Source organism: Alosa pseudoharengus, unplaced genomic scaffold (assembly GCF_046254945.1).
Source record: "Alosa pseudoharengus isolate Yale_2024_CS ecotype anadromous, Long Island Sound unplaced genomic scaffold, YU_APseudo_1.1 YU_APseudo_1.1_scf_5, whole genome shotgun sequence".
Lineage (NCBI taxonomy): Eukaryota > Metazoa > Chordata > Actinopteri > Clupeiformes > Clupeidae > Alosa > Alosa pseudoharengus.
In genome coordinates this window covers 23,506,449-23,517,679 of record NW_027468837.1, presented here as the reverse complement: position 1 = coordinate 23,517,679, position 11,231 = coordinate 23,506,449, and positions in this window count along the sequence as shown.

Sequence of the window (11,231 nt, the reverse complement as noted above, 5' to 3'; positions counted from 1 at the left end):
CACACAGGAAAGACATCAGCAAAGCCCTACAGGCAGTGATATAGATGAGCACTTCAAACAAAACCAAAAGGAGTACTGCAAAGGACTATAACATAGGTGTTCCAACCAACCCCGACTACATGTGCCAACCAACCCCGTGCATGGGGCAGGTTGGCACACATGCCATTGAATGTATACATTTTGTAGCTGAGATCCCAAACTTTCAGTTAATCACAATTTGACCATTTCAACGCATTGTAAGACAGAGAAATATAACCGAGAGTGAAAAGTGTTCCAACCAGCCCCGGTCTCCCCTACTTCGTAAAGTTGTGAAATATATTCCGTTTTTTAATATGGGCAACTGGCTACATTTTTGAAAGAAAAAAAAAACTGCATCTTTAAATGCGTTCAAATCACTCCACATATCTAGGGCCTCCCTATTAACATACACCTGCTAATTTTGAATTTAATTCAATTCAATTTAAAATTGAACATTTTCTCAAATAAAAATATAGCCTATTATAAATAGGCTGAGCCACCTTTTCCAAAATTAGCAGGTGTATTATGTTGATATAGGGAGGCCCTAGATATGAGGAGTGATTTTGGAAGCATTTAAACAGTGATTAAATAACAGTAAAGCTATTTAAATGTATCTTTGTATCAACTTTCGGGTTTCCACATTGTAGACGGTCCCTATTGTCGCTCGACTGAATGCGGAATGCTCACAGGAATGCATTTCATTTATCCACATAAGCCTATGTACACGGGTTGTGGCTTGTTGTCTACCTTAGATAGAGCTCCCTATTGAGTAATGAAGACGTTTCGCCTATGATTTATTGAACCGCAAAACGCGAATCTTGCGAATCTGCCAATTTCTGTCTAACTTAAGTGGTTTACCAACAACTGAACGTACGAAAAATGGACCGAGGTGAAGTTAGTTTGTTATTTGATATTCGGGTATTCGACAGATATTCAAAAACATTTTTTAATGCAACCGGTTTCACCTCATGTTTGCAGACAATGTACAAACTGATGACCTGTCTACTTCCTCCCAGCCGACCTACTTAGGGACCGTCTATAAAGTACCTTCTGAATTACCTTCATAGTCTTTTTTGTCAATAGCTTTGACATCATGTGACCTAGTGACTCCAAACCAATGCAGAATAGTTATCCTATATGGGACTCATCAGACACACCTCTCTTCATAGCGAATGTATGCACGCTGTATTTTATATGATTTTTTTTAAAGAAAATACATTATTTCATATAAGAAACAGACTCCTTTTTTTCAATACCTCCCAAGCCATATGACCTAGGGACTCCAAACCAATGCAGAATAGTTATCCTTTATGAGACTCATCAGGCACACCTCTTTTTATAGTCACTGTATGCCCACTATATTTTATATGAATATTTTAAAGAAAATGCATTATTTCATAGAAAGAAACAGACTCCTTTTTTCAATACCTCCCAAGCCATATGACATAGTGACTCCAAACCAATGCAGAATAGTTATCCTATATGGGACTCATCAAACACACCTCTTTTTATAGCGACTGTATGCACGCTGTATTTTATATGATTTTTTTAAAGAAAATACATTATTTCATATAAGAAACAGACTCCTTTTTTTCAATACCTCCCAAGCCATATGACCTAGTGACTCCAAACCAATGCAGAATAGTTATCCTATATGGGACTCATCCGACACACCTCTTTTTATAGCGACTGTATGCACGCTGTATTTTATATGAATTTGTTAAAGAAAATACATTATTTCATATAAGAAACAGATTCCTTTTTTTCAATACCTCCCAAGCCATATGTCATAGTGACTCCAAACCAATGCAGAATAGTTATCCTATATGAGACTAATAAGACACACCTCTTCTTATAGTCACTGTATGCACACTGTATTTTATACTAATATTTTTAAAGAAAATACATTATTTCCTATAAGAAACGGTCTCCTTTTTTTCAATACCTCCCAAGCCATGTGACCTAGGGACTCCAAACTAATGCAGAATAGTTATCCTATATGGGACTCATCAGACACACCTCCTTTTATAGTCACTCTATGCACACTGTATTTTCTATGAATGTTTTAAAGGAAATACATTATTTCCCATAAGGAATGGTGTTTTTTTTCAATACCTCCCAAGCCATGTGACCTAGTGACTCCAAACCAATGCAGAATAGTTATTAGACTAGTTATAATAGTTATAGACTGTTTCTTCTATTTCCATATAAGATAACTATTCTGCATTGGTTTGGAGTCACTAGGTCATATGGCTTGGGAGGTATTGAAAAAAAGGAGTCTGTTTCTTATATGAAATAATGTATTTTCTTTAAAAAATTCATATAAAATTAAGCGTGCATACAGTGGCTATAAAAAGAGGTGTGTCTGATGAGTCCCATATAGGATAACTATTCTGCATTGGTTTGGAGTCACTAGGTCATATGGCTTGGGAGGTATTGAAAAAAAGAAGTCTGTTTCTTATATGAAATAATGTATTTTCTTTAAAAAATTCATATAAAATACAGCGTGCACATAGTCGCTATAAAAAGAGGTGTGTCTGATGAGTCCCATATAGGATAACTATTCTGCATTGGTTTGGAGTCACTAGGTCACATGATGTCAAAGCTATTGACAAAAAAGACTATGAAGGTAATTCAGAAGGTACTTTAAAGACGGTCCCTAAGTAGGTCGACTGGGAGCAAGTAGACAGGTCATCTGTTTGTACATTGTCTGCAAGCACGGGGTGAAACCGGCCGCATTAAAAAAAAAGAATATCTGTCCAATATCCGAATATCAAATATCAAACTAACTTCACCTCGGTGAAAAATGGAAAGTAGCCAAATGTATTGACTTTGATTCGCTATGCTGCATGAGCAATAAATGCACATCGTAAATTAGGCCTATATGAAGTATTAAAATGATTGTTTAAAATAGTCTACGTTTGAAAAAATATTTAAGGGAATCAAGGGAGCCAGTTCAGTAGCCTATTACATAGGCCTACGTGACACACAGGTGAAGAACAGTCAGCCATACTAGCACAACCAGACCCTCACAAAAAATAACTGCATTATACTTCAAGTGGCAAACTGCAGATTTCTGAGGAAATATTTGCAGTTCTTGTGCAGGGAATTCCATATTTTGACACAAAAAACTGCATTGTACTTTATAGTAGGCCTACTGTAGCCTTACTACAGAAATGCAGTATTTTGGCCATGAAAATACTGGGCTACTGTAGCCTACTGTATATGTAGGCTACAGCAAGCATCAAAAGCAAACAGCTCAGACTCTAAAACTGGGCATTTATAGCTGTGAAGGTGATTCACACATAATTATTTTTCTTTCTCCTAGTCCTTTATGGGGGAAAGCACTATATTTGGTAACGTCCGTAGACATCCAAAATGGGGTGGGATGATTGTATTGGGAGCACTGAGGTGTCAGATGAACACTGTAAAAATGGTTACATTCTGGCGCTCAGAGTTCAGGTAGAAGGGCCCCTTAGCAGGATTTTGCTTAGGGCCTAATGGAGGTCTGAACCGGTGGTTCAACTGGCACCCATGTTAACTGGCTGCATTGGTGACGTTTCACGAGTGATGACGTTTCTTTGACAGATGTGGCTGCTTGCAGATTTGTCACTTTCTGATGGAAACTGGAGACGAACAAATACAAATATGCATGACATATTTAAATGTCAACATTGTCTGTAGGCCTACGCTACATGCACTGGACCATGAATATGCCACCAAAACAATAAATACCTAAATAGCCTTATAATAACTCCACATGGGTATTGAACCTGCATCGTAAATGAAAGCTCTTACATGATAACCATTCATCTACGTACTTGCGCCACGAACCAGCTGACAAGTCATAGTGAAATTTACTTGACTTAGTCTATACAATTAGAAGAAGTCAGCTGATGATTGTAGCAAGTTAACACGGCTGATGGTGTTGTCTTGCTACAGCAGTTGCCCAAGCCAGTAGGTCTTCAAAGTATCATGGTTAAGTTTTCAAACATTTCACTGACTGCTGGTCAGGCTCTCTGTGGCCACCTAGTCTATCTGTAGCCTAAATTGAGGAAGCGTTGCTGGTCTAAAAATGAAAAAAACAAACGTGTGATAGGGAGGATTGAACCCATGTCGATTGCGTGATAAAGCAATTTATAGGCATTAACCTGTTGCGCCACAGGAGAAGCACCAACATAAGAATTGGGAAGTAAAGTATCAAAAAAAAATCAAACCCATGTTTACGTGTCAGCAACATCAACGTCAATAGCCTATAAGTTTTGACTCTCCCTGTGCGCAATTTTTGTGTAAAATATGGACACGTTATAGACTTCTCCTGCCCATTGCTGTGTGCGTTTCAATGTCTGTGTTTCATGAACTGAATTCTTAAAAGAATAGGCTGGAAAAAGGATACACATTTAGGCAACACATTTTTATTTGATTTATTTGCTGACGTTCATGTTCATGTGCCTCTACAGACACTTCAGGTAGGGGCGACCCAGGGCTGCCAACTTTTCAAAAAACCTTGGAGTGAGATTTGGTGGGGCCAACCAAAAGTTTGCTGCGGAAATTTTTGTTTGGCTCATTCAGCATTATACCGTACAGTAAAAAAAACGTACATCAGTGGTTCTCAGGTGTAGGGACCAGGTATGGACGGATTATGAACTTTCAGGCCCCTGGGCCCACATGTATTAAGGGCTCCCCACTAATTGTCGCATATGTGGAAGGGGGGTTTGGGGGTCCTCCCCCAGAATTTTTTTCATTTGTTTGATGTGATTTCCTGTATTCTGGTGCATTTTGGTAGCTTAGAAATCTAGACACACCCTAGCGGCAGCAAATTACATTTGCTTCCAGGGCTAGTCTAGCAACTCTCCGTTGGCTTGTGAGCTCGAAAAATTAAACCTCTATCAGGCCAATCAAAAATTGTCTATAGAGTCGTTAGGGCGGCATAACATAATGATTGATGGCAGAGTTGCAACGGTTTGGCTTAAATTCCCTGCTACTTGAAAACAAAGAAGATGGATATTGCTTTTGGCCAACAGTGTGACACGAGTTAAGCTTGTTTTGAGATGGCAAAAGTTTGAACTCAGTGCTGTCCTATTGCGTCCAGAGGGAATTTGAAACACAACCGATTATTCTGCCCCTCGGACTGAGCACTGCGAACGGTGAGTGCCCAGACCCTACATTTTAATGTGGGTCTGGCTCGTCAGGCTAGCATTTTGGGAATGGCCAATATAGTCGGGTCATAATGTGAGGTTCTGTGACCATCCTCTGGCAACAATGTTTTGATGATTGATTTGACCTCTATGGACCCTTTAGAAAAGATTTAGCCCCCATGTCCCTCCCAAAAATTCCGGCATTGTTTGCTAGAGAGCCAAATTCAAAATGGCGCCCGGCGCCATCTCTAAAAAATAACTTTTGATCTGGATGACCTAGAATCATGTATGAAGGCACTTTTTCATACAAGTCAACCATGAGGATTTCAAATCTGACATAATTTTAATCATCAAACCATTGACATTGAAATTCAAGAAGACCGGCATTCAGTAGAGTGAAAATAGCCAGATAGCTAGCTGGGGGGACTGCCCCCTTAGGGCCTGCCGTCCTGCCCTGAACCATTCTTCGTCAGGCCCCTCACCAGAGACCAGTTTGTCATGGGAGGCCCTACCAGGAGCACAAGGATCCAGACAACATAGCTCTCGGGTCATAGGGACACACAAACCCCTCCAGCACGGTAAGGTGACGGTTCCCGGAGAGTTTTTTTTGGTTGTTTTTGTTTTTAATGCACATCGGAGGTACCACCTGCTGCATTATGTGGAGAGGTAGTTATCGTCACCAATAACGGCAACACCCGAAACAACACAAAACACGTATCAGTCTGAATCAGAGCAGTCTGAGTCACTGCTTTCTGAATCATCGGATTCAGATGACTCCACTCTCCTCTGTACAACATCATCCTCCTCCTCATCCTCCTCTCTCTCAACTTCCTCGTCCTCTTCAACCGGCCCTGGTGCAGGTAGGTGTGTGGGGAGAGCAGGCCGAGTGTGGCGGACAGGAAGACAGCGACCACCCACCAACTCCCAACCATGTCCGAGTGGCGACGGGTGGTCCTTCAGTGTGGGGTGGCGCACTAGATAAGCCAAGTAGTTGGCACGGAGGCAGTGTTGGCGTAAGCTGTCTGCATCTGGAGGGAGATGGATAAAAGACTTTCTCTTCATGGTCTTCCACTTGGAAGCACGGGCTTCAGCCATGGTGCTACTCTTCTTGTCTCCATAGATCACCTGTCTCGTGAACGCAAACAGCTCTTGTACTACCTCCTCTTCAAGGTGAAGGCTGTCTCCACACCGGGAGAGTTGCTGCCGTGCCACAGAGCTCTTTGCCACCTTCTCATACACTGATGATTTTCCTTTTCCATAGAACCCTGAGTTGGCATTTACAGCCTGTAAAACAGTGTAGCTGCACAATGCAGTCTGCCATCTCTTCTGTCAACAGGTCACGACAGAGGACTGTCTCTTTGTTTCTCTTTATGCATAGCATGCCAGGAAGCTGCCGTGAGATGACTGATGCTGCGACGTAGACATCGGTATCAGCTGCATCAATAACAACAGGGCCACTATAACCTGACTGCCGTAGACCATCATAAACAGTGAAAAGGATGGTGTCAGCTTCAGACTGCTCAATGGTGTAGTCTTCCATCAGTTGTTGGGTTGACAGGTTCATGCATATGGGGCCAACAGAGTAGACAATCTCTACCTTCACTCTCTGTGCCAGGTCAGTCAGGTGGCTGCATATTAATTTTTGCAACCGTTTCTTGTTGCTGACACTACACAGTAGCGTTTTGAAAGCCTTGGCAGATGGGTAGGTGTCATCCAATTTTATGTATATGTTTGGTACATGTGCATTACCCTGTGCATGCGCAGGTCTCGCTCGTCATCTTTTGTTGAGTATGTTGTATCGTAGGGATCATTGACACAGATGATGCGGTGAGCATGAGAATGGCGAGCAAGGATGATGGATGACACCTTTTGGACATAGCCCAACCACTTGTATGGGGTGCCGTCCTGTGTCTGCTGATGTTGCCATCCTCCAGATCATGCCCATGTCAATTAGAGCAACATAGGGTTCTTTAATCGCAATAGATTGGAGGGAGAGCTTCTGGATGAGCTTGCTCTTCTGCGTCTTCCTGTATGTGCCATTGGGGTTGAATAAGGCCACACATTCCTCAACAACACTGTGTTATAGCAGCTCGGGGAGCTTCACAAGTTGACTGTCTTCAACCAGGTTGATCACTGCTTTGAGAGCACTTCTTACCATTTCAGCAGCTCTTGCCTTGAGTTCGTCGCCGGGCTTCTCTATGCAAGAATGCTTGGAAAATGTCAAGCGTTTGCTCAAATTGACAGGTGCATGGAGGAATTTATTCTTCTATCCTTCGGTCCTGCAAGAACATATTTAACTTTTCCTCTCCAGCAGAATGGGAGGATTTAAAGTCCGCAACAAGCTCATCAGAGGCAGGCATGGCTGACTGTAGGGTGCGAAGTGTGGGTGAGGCCGGATTAAATGGGAATGAGTCAAACTCAAAAGAATGACTGAGGCAACAAGCAGCAGCACTAAACAAGCATAATGTGCTAATCTTGTGGGCATGTCAAGGCATGCAAGGGAAACAGTCCTGCTGACATGAATCAAGAAAACTGGGTATGATGTGCACAACATAAAATGAACAAATGTAGTTTGTATTCATGTAGTTATATTCACTGGCCTTTTGTTATTATTATTTTATTTTATTTTTGCTTTTTAACAAAAGTTAAGTTTTCTATGTACTAGATCAGTGGTTCTCAACCTGTGGGTCGAGGGGGGTGATAATGTAAGGACTCTCAAAGTATAAGACCATCACTGCATCCAAAGTAATCATCAAACAATGCTAAAACATTGGCCAAATTGTCAAATAATATAAGAAAAGCCAAACATTATGAAAATAGCCCATCTACAAGCCCACTACGCCTCACAATGGGGAGGTCTAATCGATAACGTTGGTATCAAAGCTCCGCTTCAACCTGTTGAATGCTATTTAATTGTTTAACGACACTTAATAGAACAATGTTGATTTTTGGAACTTCCATAGAAACAGAGCAGAGACTGTATAATACACTGTATAGCACTGAGTATTGTATAGTCAAATTTGAATATAATGTGGCCAAAAGCTATTGTAGCCTTCTTTCTATCTGTTAAAGATCAACAGATCAGTGATTTACGCCTATCTGCTCGCCAAAAAAGCTGGTATTGTGTTTCCTGAATCCTTACATTCAGGCATTCAAATTAAACTTAATTAAAAAACATGTATTTTTTTTCTCCATTTCCTACCAATGTATGATGCTTGTCAACAATGTCGGCATTGCAAGGCATTGTGGGCTTGTAGATCAGCTATTTCCTTAATATCTGTATATGTGGAACGGAGTCACACAAATTGGGGGTCCCCAGTCCAAATATGATTGTTTTGGGGGGTCACGGCCTAAAAAGGTTGGGAACCACTGTACTAGATGGCAGCCATCTTGAATTTCGCGGTCAAATCAATCCTCATGGTTGACTTGTATGAAAAAGTGCCTTCATACATGATTCTAGGTCATCCAGATCAAAAGTTATTTTTTAGAGATGGCGCCGGGTGCCATTTTGAATTTGGCTCTCTAGCAAAAAATGCCGGGATTTTTGGGAGGGACATGGGGGCTAAATCTTTTCTAAAGGGTCCATAGAGGTCAAATCAATCATCAAAACATTGTTGCCAGAGGATGGTCACAGAACCTCACATTATGACCCGACTAATACTAAATTCAATCAGATTCATAGCCTACATCCTGATGTGTTGATATTGAGGCAATGATTCCATGCAAAGGCTTGGGCTTCAGGGCCCCCTGACACCTTGGGCCCCTGGGTCTGGGCCCGGAAGGCCCGTGCAGTAATCCATCCCTGACACCTTGGGCTCCAGAGTTAAATGAACATTGGTATCAAAGGGATCTAGCCTACTACTAGGACCATGGGTGTCGGAGATTGTGAAAGTGGGTGGTATGGGAGTCCTCCCCCAGAAAAAATGTTTTGGACTAGATGCAATTTCCTGAATTCTGGTACATTTTAACAGGTTATTTAGATACTTCTATATAACAAAATAAAGCCAGCCTACAAAATTAATAAAAAGTAAATCATGCATAATTTAAAAATAACTCAATAGGCTACTTGGCTACGCAATTAGGTTTCAATTACAGCACCGCAGACGTTCAATGAACGCATGAAAGCGGATGGTTTGTTTGAAATCCCGTCCAAAAGTAAATTAAATATCAAACTAAACCGAAAAATGTCATGCTTTTGAAGGCCTACCAGTATGCCGCTCCAAGAAACGCATGTCTCAAAATAAAACTCGCATAAGAAATAAAGGGCTGTCTCGAATACAATCCTGCCCCTAAAGGCCTGTACTTTGTCTTAAGACCCCGGCCATAATTTAAGGATTTACAGTATCTAAGTAGACAAACTGGCTTCAGATATCCAACAGAGTGAATAGAGATTGTGCAGTCTTAGCTGTGGTTAGTGACATGATGCTGTTAATGGGGAGTTTTACATAGCCTAGCGTAAACCTGTAGGTTATTATTTATTTGGCGTACCTATAAGGCTTTTTACCTTATCAAAAGTGAGGGGGATGACTGATCTCTTCAACACTGCGGGGAATTTGCCGCTTGTCACTGTGTGTATGACAGAAGAGGAATGGGAGAATGCGTGTAACAAAAAAAAAAAGTTTATGAGCGATTTACGCGCAAATGGGAGAATCTAATAAAAATGACAATGAAGCACTAAACAGATGCTGAAAATAGCACTGGTATTTCGCATGGCAAAAGTGGGGGGGTCCAAACTAACAATTTTAAAAAGTGGGTGGGTGTTTTGTAAGAATTTAAGAAATGTTTGTATATTTTAACTTTTAAATGCATCAATCAGGTGCACTTTCAAAATAAATTCAGAGGTCTGACTTGCTTATTTTTTTGGAAATATTTGTGCTGTAGCCTAAGCTATTTTGCACTTCAGAATTATAACCATGCACACACAGGTGGAATAGTTATGGTGATATTGCAATAAGTTCACAACCACAAAAACATATGCTACATTTCACAGTTCAGAAATGTTCAAAAATGTGTGTACATTTTAGCACTCTATGAAATTATGCAGAAGTGGTCACCTGTGTTATTCAGCTAGTTTATTTAAGATAATATATTGGTCATTGTAATGGCCATAGCCTATAGCCTACATGCTATTCCTTTTTCAGGATGTACCTATATCTGCATGATGTGAATCAATATTTGTGTCTCGTTATTTGATTTTCTTCATATTTTTGCATTAATGTCACTAGGAAGCATGCCAATATAAATATATTCATTTATCTGTAATGGGATTGGCTGGAACCTGACAATATAAGAACCATGATAGTGGGATAATCTATGGCTGAGCAATTTACAAAAATGTATGTAGGCCTACTGACAAATAGTTAACATTAGAATAGGCCTACATTATAATTTCGCCCCAATGAGGCTATGTAGAAATGTGTTGCAATTTTTAAAAAAAAGGATTACTCAGGAACCACTTATTGCACAGAGGCATGCTTTATATCCTCGTATTCGGTACGGTTTGCTGTTTATTGCGATATTGGGTTTGCCACGTGTTGTGTGAAGTGTTAGTGAAATATTAAACCAGACCTCTCAAGTCTCACGCATTGAGCGTGAGACACACGCATTTCAATGACTTCACACGATCACACGCCACACATTGCATTTCTCACTCCGAGAAATTATTAACTTGCCCGCACAGAAATTTCTAAGGGCTATATTTTATAAACGTGTCACAACGTTGCTGTCTGTGCGCTCATTCAGCTTAGAGAGCTGCTGTTCAGTTACTAACCTATGGGCCAATCAGAAAATACGATTTCTCAACCAATCAGGAAATAGTTTTGTTTTGGGTCCGCAACTTGGAGACTGCTGGTCCGCGGAGTCGTGGAGTGAAATTAGGTCCGGTGCTTCGTCTGATAATTTGCTGCGCAGTTGATCAAGATACCGCGGACCGACAAAAAAAGAAAACAAACGTTTCTGCTATCGATGTCATTAAACATGGAGCCATATAATAAAGTGGTGGTATGAGCATTCATTCATTGCAGGCGTCTGCGAGAGAAACTGAAACTAATCGATAACGTTGGTATCAAAGCTCCG